Consider the following 17,018-nt stretch of genomic DNA (forward strand, 5'->3'; position numbering starts at 1 on the left):
GTTAGGTAAAGATGCCAATAGACCAAGTTATCCTTGAAATTGCACAAAACCTTAAAAGCTCATCTATGGACAGAATTGAGCATTCCCAAATAATCAAAGTGGACCGTTGTACTCTATTTAGTGTTCTTAGCAGCCTAACATGCTAGTTTAGCTTTCGTACAACGTGTCGTTAGGTAAATATACCACTAGACCAAGTTATGTTTCAAATTGCACAAAACTTGAAAAGTTTGTCTATGGACAGAATTGAGCATTCCCAAAGCATCAAAGTGGATCGTTGGACTCTATTTAGTGTTCATAGCAGTCTAACTTGCTAGTTTAGCGTTTCGTACAACGTTTCGTTAGGTAAAGATGTCAATAGACCTAGTTATGCTTGAAATTGCACAAAACCTTAAAAGCTCATCTATGGACAAAATTGAGCATTGCCAAAGCATCAAAGTGGAACGTTAATCTATTTAGTGTTCTTAGCAGCTTAACTTGCTAGTTTAGCTTTCGTACAACGTTTCGCTAGGCAAAGATACCAGTAGAGCAAGTTATGTTTCAAATTGCAGAAAACTTAAAAAGTTTGTCTATGGACAGAATTGAGCATTCCTAAAGCATCAAAGTGGACCGTTGTACTCTATTAAGTGTTCTTAGAAGTCTAACCTGCTAGTTTAGCTTTCTTACAACGTTTCGTTAGGTAAAAATGCCAATAGACCAAGTTATGCTTGAAATTGCACAAAACCTTAAAAGCTCATATATGGACAGAATTGAGCATTTCCAGAGCATCAAGATGGACCGTTGTACTCTATTTAGTGTTCTTAGCAGTCTAACATGCGAGTTTAGCTTTCGTATAACGTTTCGTTAGGTAAAGATACCAATAGATTAATTTATGTTTCAAGTTGCACAAAACTTGAAAAGTTTGTCTATGGACAAAATTGAGCATTCCTAAAGCATCAAAGTGGACCGTTGTACTCTATTTAGTGTTCTTTGCAGTCTAACTTGCTAGTTTAGCTTTGGTACAACATTTCATTCGATAAAGATGCCAATAAAACAAGTTATGTTTGAAAATGCACAAAACATGAAAAGGTCGTCTATGGACAGAATTGAGCATTCGTAAAGCATCAAAGTGGACCGTTGTACTCTATTTAGTGTTCTTATAGGTCTAGCTTGCTAGTTTAGCTTTCGTACAACGTTTCGTTAGGTAAAGATGCCAATAGACCAAGTTATGCTTGAAATTGCACAAAACCTTAAAAGCTCATCTATGGACAGAATTGAGCATTCCCAAAGAATCAAAGTGGACCGTTGTACTCTATTTAGTGTTCTTAGCAGCCTAACATGCTAGGTAAATATACCAGTAGACCAAGTTATGTTTCAAATTGCACAAAACTTGAAAAGTTTGTCTATGGACAGAATTGAGCATTCCTAAAGCATCAAAGTGGACCGTTGTACTCTATTAAGTGTTCTTAGAAATCTTACCTGCTAGTTTAGCTTTCTTACAACGTTTCGTTAGGTAAAAATGCCAATAGACCAAGTTATGCTTGAAATTGCACAAAACCTTAAAAGCACATCTATGGACAGAATTAAGCATTCCTAAAGTATCAAGGTGGACCGTTGTACTATATTTAGTGTTCTTAGCAGTCTAACTTGCTACTTTGGCTTTTGTACAACGTTTCGTTTTAGAAAGATGCGAAAAAAACAAGTTATGTTTGAAAATGCGCAAAACTTGAAAAGCTCGTCTATGGATAGAATTGAGCATTCGTAAAGCATCAAAGTGGACCGTTGCACTCTATTTAGTGTTCTTAGAAGTCTAACTTGCTATTTTAGCTTTCGTACAACGTTTCGTTAGGTAAAGATGCCAATAGACCAAGTTATGCTTGAAATTGTACAAAATCTTAAAAGCTCATCTATGGACAGAATTGAGCATTCCCAAATCATCAAAGTGGACCGTTGTACTCTATTTAGTGTTCTTAGCAGTCTAACATGCGAGTTTAGCTTTCGTATAACGTTTCGTTACGTAAAGATACCAATAGACCAAGTTATGTTTCAAATTGCACAAAACTTGAAAACTTTGTCTATCAACAGAATTGAGCATTCCTAAAGCATCAAAGTGGACCGTTGTACTCTATTTAGTGTCGTTAGAAGTGTCACTCGCTAGTTTAGCTTTTGTACAACGTTTCGTTCGATAAAGATGCAAATAAAACAAGTTATGTTTGAAAATGCACAAAACTTGAAAAGCTCGTGTATGGACAGAATTGAGCATTCGGAAAGCATCAAAGTGGACCGTTGCACTCTATTTAGTGTTCTTAGTTGTCTAACTTGCAAGTTTAGCTTTCGTACAACGTTTCGTTAGGTAAAGATGCCAATAGACCAAGTTATCCTTGAAATTGCACAAAACCTTAAAAGCTCATCTATGGACAGAATTGAGCATTCCCAAATAATCAAAGTGGACCGTTGTACTCTATTTAGTGTTCTTAGCAGCCTAACATGCTAGTTTAGCTTTCGTACAACGTGTCGTTAGGTAAATATACCACTAGACCAAGTTATGTTTCAAATTGCACAAAACTTGAAAAGTTTGTCTATGGACAGAATTGAGCATTCCCAAAGCATCAAAGTGGATCGTTGGACTCTATTTAGTGTTCATAGCAGTCTAACTTGCTAGTTTAGCGTTTCGTACAACGTTTCGTTAGGTAAAGATGTCAATAGACCTAGTTATGCTTGAAATTGCACAAAACCTTAAAAGCTCATCTATGGACAAAATTGAGCATTGCCAAAGCATCAAAGTGGAACGTTAATCTATTTAGTGTTCTTAGCAGCTTAACTTGCTAGTTTAGCTTTCGTACAACGTTTCGCTAGGCAAAGATACCAGTAGAGCAAGTTATGTTTCAAATTGCAGAAAACTTAAAAAGTTTGTCTATGGACAGAATTGAGCATTCCTAAAGCATCAAAGTGGACCGTTGTACTCTATTAAGTGTTCTTAGAAGTCTAACCTGCTAGTTTAGCTTTCTTACAACGTTTCGTTAGGTAAAAATGCCAATAGACCAAGTTATGCTTGAAATTGCACAAAACCTTAAAAGCTCATATATGGACAGAATTGAGCATTTCCAGAGCATCAAGATGGACCGTTGTACTCTATTTAGTGTTCTTAGCAGTCTAACATGCGAGTTTAGCTTTCGTATAACGTTTCGTTAGGTAAAGATACCAATAGATTAATTTATGTTTCAAGTTGCACAAAACTTGAAAAGTTTGTCTATGGACAAAATTGAGCATTCCTAAAGCATCAAAGTGGACCGTTGTACTCTATTTAGTGTTCTTTGCAGTCTAACTTGCTAGTTTAGCTTTGGTACAACATTTCATTCGATAAAGATGCCAATAAAACAAGTTATGTTTGAAAATGCACAAAACATGAAAAGGTCGTCTATGGACAGAATTGAGCATTCGTAAAGCATCAAAGTGGACCGTTGTACTCTATTTAGTGTTCTTATAGGTCTAGCTTGCTAGTTTAGCTTTCGTACAACGTTTCGTTAGGTAAAGATGCCAATAGACCAAGTTATGCTTGAAATTGCACAAAACCTTAAAAGCTCATCTATGGACAGAATTGAGCATTCCCAAAGAATCAAAGTGGACCGTTGTACTCTATTTAGTGTTCTTAGCAGCCTAACATGCTAGGTAAATATACCAGTAGACCAAGTTATGTTTCAAATTGCACAAAACTTGAAAAGTTTGTCTATGGACAGAATTGAGCATTCCTAAAGCATCAAAGTGGACCGTTGTACTCTATTAAGTGTTCTTAGAAATCTTACCTGCTAGTTTAGCTTTCTTACAACGTTTCGTTAGGTAAAAATGCCAATAGACCAAGTTATGCTTGAAATTGCACAAAACCTTAAAAGCACATCTATGGACAGAATTAAGCATTCCTAAAGTATCAAGGTGGACCGTTGTACTATATTTAGTGTTCTTAGCAGTCTAACTTGCTACTTTGGCTTTTGTACAACGTTTCGTTTTAGAAAGATGCGAAAAAAACAAGTTATGTTTGAAAATGCGCAAAACTTGAAAAGCTCGTCTATGGATAGAATTGAGCATTCGTAAAGCATCAAAGTGGACCGTTGCACTCTATTTAGTGTTCTTAGAAGTCTAACTTGCTATTTTAGCTTTCGTACAACGTTTCGTTAGGTAAAGATGCCAATAGACCAAGTTATGCTTGAAATTGTACAAAATCTTAAAAGCTCATCTATGGACAGAATTGAGCATTCCCAAATCATCAAAGTGGACCGTTGTACTCTATTTAGTGTTCTTAGCAGTCTAACATGCGAGTTTAGCTTTCGTATAACGTTTCGTTACGTAAAGATACCAATAGACCAAGTTATGTTTCAAATTGCACAAAACTTGAAAACTTTGTCTATCAACAGAATTGAGCATTCCTAAAGCATCAAAGTGGACCGTTGTACTCTATTTAGTGTCGTTAGAAGTGTCACTCGCTAGTTTAGCTTTTGTACAACGTTTCGTTCGATAAAGATGCAAATAAAACAAGTTATGTTTGAAAATGCACAAAACTTGAAAAGCTCGTGTATGGACAGAATTGAGCATTCGGAAAGCATCAAAGTGGACCGTTGCACTCTATTTAGTGTTCTTAGTTGTCTAACTTGCAAGTTTAGCTTTCGTACAACGTTTCGTTAGGTAAAGATGCCAATAGACCAAGTTATCCTTGAAATTGCACAAAACCTTAAAAGCTCATCTATGGACAGAATTGAGCATTCCCAAATAATCAAAGTGGACCGTTGTACTCTATTTAGTGTTCTTAGCAGCCTAACATGCTAGTTTAGCTTTCGTACAACGTGTCGTTAGGTAAATATACCACTAGACCAAGTTATGTTTCAAATTGCACAAAACTTGAAAAGTTTGTCTATGGACAGAATTGAGCATTCCCAAAGCATCAAAGTGGATCGTTGGACTCTATTTAGTGTTCATAGCAGTCTAACTTGCTAGTTTAGCGTTTCGTACAACGTTTCGTTAGGTAAAGATGTCAATAGACCTAGTTATGCTTGAAATTGCACAAAACCTTAAAAGCTCATCTATGGACAAAATTGAGCATTGCCAAAGCATCAAAGTGGAACGTTAATCTATTTAGTGTTCTTAGCAGCTTAACTTGCTAGTTTAGCTTTCGTACAACGTTTCGCTAGGCAAAGATACCAGTAGAGCAAGTTATGTTTCAAATTGCAGAAAACTTAAAAAGTTTGTCTATGGACAGAATTGAGCATTCCTAAAGCATCAAAGTGGACCGTTGTACTCTATTAAGTGTTCTTAGAAGTCTAACCTGCTAGTTTAGCTTTCTTACAACGTTTCGTTAGGTAAAAATGCCAATAGACCAAGTTATGCTTGAAATTGCACAAAACCTTAAAAGCTCATATATGGACAGAATTGAGCATTTCCAGAGCATCAAGATGGACCGTTGTACTCTATTTAGTGTTCTTAGCAGTCTAACATGCGAGTTTAGCTTTCGTATAACGTTTCGTTAGGTAAAGATACCAATAGATTAATTTATGTTTCAAGTTGCACAAAACTTGAAAAGTTTGTCTATGGACAAAATTGAGCATTCCTAAAGCATCAAAGTGGACCGTTGTACTCTATTTAGTGTTCTTTGCAGTCTAACTTGCTAGTTTAGCTTTGGTACAACATTTCATTCGATAAAGATGCCAATAAAACAAGTTATGTTTGAAAATGCACAAAACATGAAAAGGTCGTCTATGGACAGAATTGAGCATTCGTAAAGCATCAAAGTGGACCGTTGTACTCTATTTAGTGCTCTTATAGGTCTAGCTTGCTAGTTTAGCTTTCGTACAACGTTTCGTTAGGTAAAGATGCCAATAGACCAAGTTATGCTTGAAATTGCACAAAACCTTAAAAGCTCATCTATGGACAGAATTGAGCATTCCCAAAGAATCAAAGTGGACCGTTGTACTCTATTTAGTGTTCTTAGCAGCCTAACATGCTAGGTAAATATACCAGTAGACCAAGTTATGTTTCAAATTGCACAAAACTTGAAAAGTTTGTCTATGGACAGAATTGAGCATTCCTAAAGCATCAAAGTGGACCGTTGTACTCTATTAAGTGTTCTTAGAAATCTTACCTGCTAGTTTAGCTTTCTTACAACGTTTCGTTAGGTAAAAATGCCAATAGACCAAGTTATGCTTGAAATTGCACAAAACCTTAAAAGCACATCTATGGACAGAATTAAGCATTCCTAAAGTATCAAGGTGGACCGTTGTACTATATTTAGTGTTCTTAGCAGTCTAACTTGCTACTTTGGCTTTTGTACAACGTTTCGTTTTAGAAAGATGCGAAAAAAACAAGTTATGTTTGAAAATGCGCAAAACTTGAAAAGCTCGTCTATGGATAGAATTGAGCATTCGTAAAGCATCAAAGTGGACCGTTGCACTCTATTTAGTGTTCTTAGAAGTCTAACTTGCTATTTTAGCTTTCGTACAACGTTTCGTTAGGTAAAGATGCCAATAGACCAAGTTATGCTTGAAATTGTACAAAATCTTAAAAGCTCATCTATGGACAGAATTGAGCATTCCCAAATCATCAAAGTGGACCGTTGTACTCTATTTAGTGTTCTTAGCAGTCTAACATGCGAGTTTAGCTTTCGTATAACGTTTCGTTACGTAAAGATACCAATAGACCAAGTTATGTTTCAAATTGCACAAAACTTGAAAACTTTGTCTATCAACAGAATTGAGCATTCCTAAAGCATCAAAGTGGACCGTTGTACTCTATTTAGTGTCGTTAGAAGTGTCACTCGCTAGTTTAGCTTTTGTACAACGTTTCGTTCGATAAAGATGCAAATAAAACAAGTTATGTTTGAAAATGCACAAAACTTGAAAAGCTCGTGTATGGACAGAATTGAGCATTCGGAAAGCATCAAAGTGGACCGTTGCACTCTATTTAGTGTTCTTAGTTGTCTAACTTGCAAGTTTAGCTTTCGTACAACGTTTCGTTAGGTAAAGATGCCAATAGACCAAGTTATCCTTGAAATTGCACAAAACCTTAAAAGCTCATCTATGGACAGAATTGAGCATTCCCAAATAATCAAAGTGGACCGTTGTACTCTATTTAGTGTTCTTAGCAGCCTAACATGCTAGTTTAGCTTTCGTACAACGTGTCGTTAGGTAAATATACCACTAGACCAAGTTATGTTTCAAATTGCACAAAACTTGAAAAGTTTGTCTATGGACAGAATTGAGCATTCCCAAAGCATCAAAGTGGATCGTTGGACTCTATTTAGTGTTCATAGCAGTCTAACTTGCTAGTTTAGCGTTTCGTACAACGTTTCGTTAGGTAAAGATGTCAATAGACCTAGTTATGCTTGAAATTGCACAAAACCTTAAAAGCTCATCTATGGACAAAATTGAGCATTGCCAAAGCATCAAAGTGGAACGTTAATCTATTTAGTGTTCTTAGCAGCTTAACTTGCTAGTTTAGCTTTCGTACAACGTTTCGCTAGGCAAAGATACCAGTAGAGCAAGTTATGTTTCAAATTGCAGAAAACTTAAAAAGTTTGTCTATGGACAGAATTGAGCATTCCTAAAGCATCAAAGTGGACCGTTGTACTCTATTAAGTGTTCTTAGAAGTCTAACCTGCTAGTTTAGCTTTCTTACAACGTTTCGTTAGGTAAAAATGCCAATAGACCAAGTTATGCTTGAAATTGCACAAAACCTTAAAAGCTCATATATGGACAGAATTGAGCATTTCCAGAGCATCAAGATGGACCGTTGTACTCTATTTAGTGTTCTTAGCAGTCTAACATGCGAGTTTAGCTTTCGTATAACGTTTCGTTAGGTAAAGATACCAATAGATTAATTTATGTTTCAAGTTGCACAAAACTTGAAAAGTTTGTCTATGGACAAAATTGAGCATTCCTAAAGCATCAAAGTGGACCGTTGTACTCTATTTAGTGTTCTTTGCAGTCTAACTTGCTAGTTTAGCTTTGGTACAACATTTCATTCGATAAAGATGCCAATAAAACAAGTTATGTTTGAAAATGCACAAAACATGAAAAGGTCGTCTATGGACAGAATTGAGCATTCGTAAAGCATCAAAGTGGACCGTTGTACTCTATTTAGTGTTCTTATAGGTCTAGCTTGCTAGTTTAGCTTTCGTACAACGTTTCGTTAGGTAAAGATGCCAATAGACCAAGTTATGCTTGAAATTGCACAAAACCTTAAAAGCTCATCTATGGACAGAATTGAGCATTCCCAAAGAATCAAAGTGGACCGTTGTACTCTATTTAGTGTTCTTAGCAGCCTAACATGCTAGGTAAATATACCAGTAGACCAAGTTATGTTTCAAATTGCACAAAACTTGAAAAGTTTGTCTATGGACAGAATTGAGCATTCCTAAAGCATCAAAGTGGACCGTTGTACTCTATTAAGTGTTCTTAGAAATCTTACCTGCTAGTTTAGCTTTCTTACAACGTTTCGTTAGGTAAAAATGCCAATAGACCAAGTTATGCTTGAAATTGCACAAAACCTTAAAAGCACATCTATGGACAGAATTAAGCATTCCTAAAGTATCAAGGTGGACCGTTGTACTATATTTAGTGTTCTTAGCAGTCTAACTTGCTACTTTGGCTTTTGTACAACGTTTCGTTTTAGAAAGATGCGAAAAAAACAAGTTATGTTTGAAAATGCGCAAAACTTGAAAAGCTCGTCTATGGATAGAATTGAGCATTCGTAAAGCATCAAAGTGGACCGTTGCACTCTATTTAGTGTTCTTAGAAGTCTAACTTGCTATTTTAGCTTTCGTACAACGTTTCGTTAGGTAAAGATGCCAATAGACCAAGTTATGCTTGAAATTGTACAAAATCTTAAAAGCTCATCTATGGACAGAATTGAGCATTCCCAAATCATCAAAGTGGACCGTTGTACTCTATTTAGTGTTCTTAGCAGTCTAACATGCGAGTTTAGCTTTCGTATAACGTTTCGTTACGTAAAGATACCAATAGACCAAGTTATGTTTCAAATTGCACAAAACTTGAAAACTTTGTCTATCAACAGAATTGAGCATTCCTAAAGCATCAAAGTGGACCGTTGTACTCTATTTAGTGTCGTTAGAAGTGTCACTCGCTAGTTTAGCTTTTGTACAACGTTTCGTTCGATAAAGATGCAAATAAAACAAGTTATGTTTGAAAATGCACAAAACTTGAAAAGCTCGTGTATGGACAGAATTGAGCATTCGGAAAGCATCAAAGTGGACCGTTGCACTCTATTTAGTGTTCTTAGTTGTCTAACTTGCAAGTTTAGCTTTCGTACAACGTTTCGTTAGGTAAAGATGCCAATAGACCAAGTTATCCTTGAAATTGCACAAAACCTTAAAAGCTCATCTATGGACAGAATTGAGCATTCCCAAATAATCAAAGTGGACCGTTGTACTCTATTTAGTGTTCTTAGCAGCCTAACATGCTAGTTTAGCTTTCGTACAACGTGTCGTTAGGTAAATATACCACTAGACCAAGTTATGTTTCAAATTGCACAAAACTTGAAAAGTTTGTCTATGGACAGAATTGAGCATTCCCAAAGCATCAAAGTGGATCGTTGGACTCTATTTAGTGTTCATAGCAGTCTAACTTGCTAGTTTAGCGTTTCGTACAACGTTTCGTTAGGTAAAGATGTCAATAGACCTAGTTATGCTTGAAATTGCACAAAACCTTAAAAGCTCATCTATGGACAAAATTGAGCATTGCCAAAGCATCAAAGTGGAACGTTAATCTATTTAGTGTTCTTAGCAGCTTAACTTGCTAGTTTAGCTTTCGTACAACGTTTCGCTAGGCAAAGATACCAGTAGAGCAAGTTATGTTTCAAATTGCAGAAAACTTAAAAAGTTTGTCTATGGACAGAATTGAGCATTCCTAAAGCATCAAAGTGGACCGTTGTACTCTATTAAGTGTTCTTAGAAGTCTAACCTGCTAGTTTAGCTTTCTTACAACGTTTCGTTAGGTAAAAATGCCAATAGACCAAGTTATGCTTGAAATTGCACAAAACCTTAAAAGCTCATATATGGACAGAATTGAGCATTTCCAGAGCATCAAGATGGACCGTTGTACTCTATTTAGTGTTCTTAGCAGTCTAACATGCGAGTTTAGCTTTCGTATAACGTTTCGTTAGGTAAAGATACCAATAGATTAATTTATGTTTCAAGTTGCACAAAACTTGAAAAGTTTGTCTATGGACAAAATTGAGCATTCCTAAAGCATCAAAGTGGACCGTTGTACTCTATTTAGTGTTCTTTGCAGTCTAACTTGCTAGTTTAGCTTTGGTACAACATTTCATTCGATAAAGATGCCAATAAAACAAGTTATGTTTGAAAATGCACAAAACATGAAAAGGTCGTCTATGGACAGAATTGAGCATTCGTAAAGCATCAAAGTGGACCGTTGTACTCTATTTAGTGTTCTTATAGGTCTAGCTTGCTAGTTTAGCTTTCGTACAACGTTTCGTTAGGTAAAGATGCCAATAGACCAAGTTATGCTTGAAATTGCACAAAACCTTAAAAGCTCATCTATGGACAGAATTGAGCATTCCCAAAGAATCAAAGTGGACCGTTGTACTCTATTTAGTGTTCTTAGCAGCCTAACATGCTAGGTAAATATACCAGTAGACCAAGTTATGTTTCAAATTGCACAAAACTTGAAAAGTTTGTCTATGGACAGAATTGAGCATTCCTAAAGCATCAAAGTGGACCGTTGTACTCTATTAAGTGTTCTTAGAAATCTTACCTGCTAGTTTAGCTTTCTTACAACGTTTCGTTAGGTAAAAATGCCAATAGACCAAGTTATGCTTGAAATTGCACAAAACCTTAAAAGCACATCTATGGACAGAATTAAGCATTCCTAAAGTATCAAGGTGGACCGTTGTACTATATTTAGTGTTCTTAGCAGTCTAACTTGCTACTTTGGCTTTTGTACAACGTTTCGTTTTAGAAAGATGCGAAAAAAACAAGTTATGTTTGAAAATGCGCAAAACTTGAAAAGCTCGTCTATGGATAGAATTGAGCATTCGTAAAGCATCAAAGTGGACCGTTGCACTCTATTTAGTGTTCTTAGAAGTCTAACTTGCTATTTTAGCTTTCGTACAACGTTTCGTTAGGTAAAGATGCCAATAGACCAAGTTATGCTTGAAATTGTACAAAATCTTAAAAGCTCATCTATGGACAGAATTGAGCATTCCCAAATCATCAAAGTGGACCGTTGTACTCTATTTAGTGTTCTTAGCAGTCTAACATGCGAGTTTAGCTTTCGTATAACGTTTCGTTACGTAAAGATACCAATAGACCAAGTTATGTTTCAAATTGCACAAAACTTGAAAACTTTGTCTATCAACAGAATTGAGCATTCCTAAAGCATCAAAGTGGACCGTTGTACTCTATTTAGTGTCGTTAGAAGTGTCACTCGCTAGTTTAGCTTTTGTACAACGTTTCGTTCGATAAAGATGCAAATAAAACAAGTTATGTTTGAAAATGCACAAAACTTGAAAAGCTCGTGTATGGACAGAATTGAGCATTCGGAAAGCATCAAAGTGGACCGTTGCACTCTATTTAGTGTTCTTAGTTGTCTAACTTGCAAGTTTAGCTTTCGTACAACGTTTCGTTAGGTAAAGATGCCAATAGACCAAGTTATCCTTGAAATTGCACAAAACCTTAAAAGCTCATCTATGGACAGAATTGAGCATTCCCAAATAATCAAAGTGGACCGTTGTACTCTATTTAGTGTTCTTAGCAGCCTAACATGCTAGTTTAGCTTTCGTACAACGTGTCGTTAGGTAAATATACCACTAGACCAAGTTATGTTTCAAATTGCACAAAACTTGAAAAGTTTGTCTATGGACAGAATTGAGCATTCCCAAAGCATCAAAGTGGATCGTTGGACTCTATTTAGTGTTCATAGCAGTCTAACTTGCTAGTTTAGCGTTTCGTACAACGTTTCGTTAGGTAAAGATGTCAATAGACCTAGTTATGCTTGAAATTGCACAAAACCTTAAAAGCTCATCTATGGACAAAATTGAGCATTGCCAAAGCATCAAAGTGGAACGTTAATCTATTTAGTGTTCTTAGCAGCTTAACTTGCTAGTTTAGCTTTCGTACAACGTTTCGCTAGGCAAAGATACCAGTAGAGCAAGTTATGTTTCAAATTGCAGAAAACTTAAAAAGTTTGTCTATGGACAGAATTGAGCATTCCTAAAGCATCAAAGTGGACCGTTGTACTCTATTAAGTGTTCTTAGAAGTCTAACCTGCTAGTTTAGCTTTCTTACAACGTTTCGTTAGGTAAAAATGCCAATAGACCAAGTTATGCTTGAAATTGCACAAAACCTTAAAAGCTCATATATGGACAGAATTGAGCATTTCCAGAGCATCAAGATGGACCGTTGTACTCTATTTAGTGTTCTTAGCAGTCTAACATGCGAGTTTAGCTTTCGTATAACGTTTCGTTAGGTAAAGATACCAATAGATTAATTTATGTTTCAAGTTGCACAAAACTTGAAAAGTTTGTCTATGGACAAAATTGAGCATTCCTAAAGCATCAAAGTGGACCGTTGTACTCTATTTAGTGTTCTTTGCAGTCTAACTTGCTAGTTTAGCTTTGGTACAACATTTCATTCGATAAAGATGCCAATAAAACAAGTTATGTTTGAAAATGCACAAAACATGAAAAGGTCGTCTATGGACAGAATTGAGCATTCGTAAAGCATCAAAGTGGACCGTTGTACTCTATTTAGTGTTCTTATAGGTCTAGCTTGCTAGTTTAGCTTTCGTACAACGTTTCGTTAGGTAAAGATGCCAATAGACCAAGTTATGCTTGAAATTGCACAAAACCTTAAAAGCTCATCTATGGACAGAATTGAGCATTCCCAAAGAATCAAAGTGGACCGTTGTACTCTATTTAGTGTTCTTAGCAGCCTAACATGCTAGGTAAATATACCAGTAGAACAAGTTATGTTTCAAATTGCACAAAACTTGAAAAGTTTGTCTATGGACAGAATTGAGCATTCCTAAAGCATCAAAGTGGACCGTTGTACTCTATTTAGTGTTCTTATAGGTCTAGCTTGCTAGTTTAGCTTTCGTACAACGTTTCGTTAGGTAAAGATGCCAATAGACCAAGTTATGCTTGAAATTGCACAAAACCTTAAAAGCTCATCTATGGACAGAATTGAGCATTCCCAAAGAATCAAAGTGGACCGTTGTACTCTATTTAGTGTTCTTAGCAGCCTAACATGCTAGGTAAATATACCAGTAGACCAAGTTATGTTTCAAATTGCACAAAACTTGAAAAGTTTGTCTATGGACAGAATTGAGCATTCCTAAAGCATCAAAGTGGACCGTTGTACTCTATTAAGTGTTCTTAGAAATCTTACCTGCTAGTTTAGCTTTCTTACAACGTTTCGTTAGGTAAAAATGCCAATAGACCAAGTTATGCTTGAAATTGCACAAAACCTTAAAAGCACATCTATGGACAGAATTAAGCATTCCTAAAGTATCAAGGTGGACCGTTGTACTATATTTAGTGTTCTTAGCAGTCTAACTTGCTACTTTGGCTTTTGTACAACGTTTCGTTTTAGAAAGATGCGAAAAAAACAAGTTATGTTTGAAAATGCGCAAAACTTGAAAAGCTCGTCTATGGATAGAATTGAGCATTCGTAAAGCATCAAAGTGGACCGTTGCACTCTATTTAGTGTTCTTAGAAGTCTAACATGCTATTTTAGCTTTCGTACAACGTTTCGTTAGGTAAAGATGCCAATAGACCAAGTTATGCTTGAAATTGTACAAAATCTTAAAAGCTCATCTATGGACAGAATTGAGCATTCCCAAATCGTCAAAGTGGACCGTTGTACTCTATTTAGTGTTCTTCGCAGTCTAACATGCGAGTTTAGCTTTCGTATAACGTTTCGTTACGTAAAGATACCAATAGACCAAGTTATGTTTCAAATTGCACAAAACTTGAAAACTTTGTCTATCAACAGAATTGAGCATTCCTAAAGCATCAAAGTGGACCGTTGTACTCTATTTAGTGTCGTTAGAAGTGTCACTCGCTAGTGTAGCTTTTGTACAACGTTTCGTTCGATAAAGATGCAAATAAAACAAGTTATGTTTGAAAATGCACAAAACTTGAAAAGCTCGTGTATGGACAGAATTGAGCATTCGGAAAGCATCAAAGTGGACCGTTGCACTCTATTTAGTGTTCTTAGTTGTCTAACTTGCAAGTTTAGCTTTCGTACAACGTTTCGTTAGGTAAAGATGCCAATAGACCAAGTTATCCTTGAAATTGCACAAAACCTTAAAAGCTCATCTATGGACAGAATTGAGCATTCCCAAATAATCAAAGTGGACCGTTGTACTCTATTTAGTGTTCTTAGCAGCCTAACATGCTAGTTTAGCTTTCGTACAACGTGTCGTTAGGTAAATATACCACTAGACCAAGTTATGTTTCAAATTGCACAAAACTTGAAAAGTTTGTCTATGGACAGAATTGAGCATTCCCAAAGCATCAAAGTGGATCGTTGGACTCTATTTAGTGTTCATAGCAGTCTAACTTGCTAGTTTAGCGTTTCGTACAACGTTTCGTTAGGTAAAGATGTCAATAGACCTAGTTATGCTTGAAATTGCACAAAACCTTAAAAGCTCATCTATGGACAAAATTGAGCATTGCCAAAGCATCAAAGTGGAACGTTAATCTATTTAGTGTTCTTAGCAGCTTAACTTGCTAGTTTAGCTTTCGTACAACGTTTCGCTAGGCAAAGATACCAGTAGAGCAAGTTATGTTTCAAATTGCAGAAAACTTAAAAAGTTTGTCTATGGACAGAATTGAGCATTCCTAAAGCATCAAAGTGGACCGTTGTACTCTATTAAGTGTTCTTAGAAGTCTAACCTGCTAGTTTAGCTTTCTTACAACGTTTCGTTAGGTAAAAATGCCAATAGACCAAGTTATGCTTGAAATTGCACAAAACCTTAAAAGCTCATATATGGACAGAATTGAGCATTTCCAGAGCATCAAGATGGACCGTTGTACTCTATTTAGTGTTCTTAGCAGTCTAACATGCGAGTTTAGCTTTCGTATAACGTTTCGTTAGGTAAAGATACCAATAGATTAATTTATGTTTCAAGTTGCACAAAACTTGAAAAGTTTGTCTATGGACAAAATTGAGCATTCCTAAAGCATCAAAGTGGACCGTTGTACTCTATTTAGTGTTCTTTGCAGTCTAACTTGCTAGTTTAGCTTTGGTACAACATTTCATTCGATAAAGATGCCAATAAAACAAGTTATGTTTGAAAATGCACAAAACATGAAAAGGTCGTCTATGGACAGAATTGAGCATTCGTAAAGCATCAAAGTGGACCGTTGTACTCTATTTAGTGTTCTTATAGGTCTAGCTTGCTAGTTTAGCTTTCGTACAACGTTTCGTTAGGTAAAGATGCCAATAGACCAAGTTATGCTTGAAATTGCACAAAACCTTAAAAGCTCATCTATGGACAGAATTGAGCATTCCCAAAGAATCAAAGTGGACCGTTGTACTCTATTTAGTGTTCTTAGCAGCCTAACATGCTAGGTAAATATACCAGTAGAACAAGTTATGTTTCAAATTGCACAAAACTTGAAAAGTTTGTCTATGGACAGAATTGAGCATTCCTAAAGCATCAAAGTGGACCGTTGTACTCTATTTAGTGTTCTTATAGGTCTAGCTTGCTAGTTTAGCTTTCGTACAACGTTTCGTTAGGTAAAGATGCCAATAGACCAAGTTATGCTTGAAATTGCACAAAACCTTAAAAGCTCATCTATGGACAGAATTGAGCATTCCCAAAGAATCAAAGTGGACCGTTGTACTCTATTTAGTGTTCTTAGCAGCCTAACATGCTAGGTAAATATACCAGTAGACCAAGTTATGTTTCAAATTGCACAAAACTTGAAAAGTTTGTCTATGGACAGAATTGAGCATTCCTAAAGCATCAAAGTGGACCGTTGTACTCTATTAAGTGTTCTTAGAAATCTTACCTGCTAGTTTAGCTTTCTTACAACGTTTCGTTAGGTAAAAATGCCAATAGACCAAGTTATGCTTGAAATTGCACAAAACCTTAAAAGCACATCTATGGACAGAATTAAGCATTCCTAAAGTATCAAGGTGGACCGTTGTACTATATTTAGTGTTCTTAGCAGTCTAACTTGCTACTTTGGCTTTTGTACAACGTTTCGTTTTAGAAAGATGCGAAAAAAACAAGTTATGTTTGAAAATGCGCAAAACTTGAAAAGCTCGTCTATGGATAGAATTGAGCATTCGTAAAGCATCAAAGTGGACCGTTGCACTCTATTTAGTGTTCTTAGAAGTCTAACATGCTATTTTAGCTTTCGTACAACGTTTCGTTAGGTAAAGATGCCAATAGACCAAGTTATGCTTGAAATTGTACAAAATCTTAAAAGCTCATCTATGGACAGAATTGAGCATTCCCAAATCGTCAAAGTGGACCGTTGTACTCTATTTAGTGTTCTTAGCAGTCTAACATGCGAGTTTAGCTTTCGTATAACGTTTCGTTACGTAAAGATACCAATAGACCAAGTTATGTTTCAAATTGCACAAAACTTGAAAACTTTGTCTATCAACAGAATTGAGAATTCCTAAAGCATCAAAGTGGACCGTTGTACTCTATTTAGTGTCGTTAGAAGTGTCACTCGCTAGTCTAGCTTTTGTACAACGTTTCGTTCGATAAAGATGCAAATAAAACAAGTTATGTTTGAAAATGCACAAAACTTGAAAAGCTCGTGTATGGACAGAATTGAGCATTCGGAAAGCATCAAAGTGGACCGTTGCACTCTATTTAGTGTTCTTAGTTGTCTAACTTGCAAGTTTAGCTTTCGTACAACGTTTCGTTAGGTAAAGATGCCAATAGACCAAGTTATCCTTGAAATTGCACAAAACCTTAAAAGCTCATCTATGGACAGAATTGAGCATTCCCAAATAATCAAAGTGGACCGTTGTACTCTATTTAGTGTTCTTAGCA

Source organism: Tripterygium wilfordii, chromosome 7 (genome assembly GCF_013401445.1).
Source record: "Tripterygium wilfordii isolate XIE 37 chromosome 7, ASM1340144v1, whole genome shotgun sequence".
Taxonomy (NCBI): Eukaryota; Viridiplantae; Streptophyta; class Magnoliopsida; order Celastrales; family Celastraceae; genus Tripterygium; species Tripterygium wilfordii.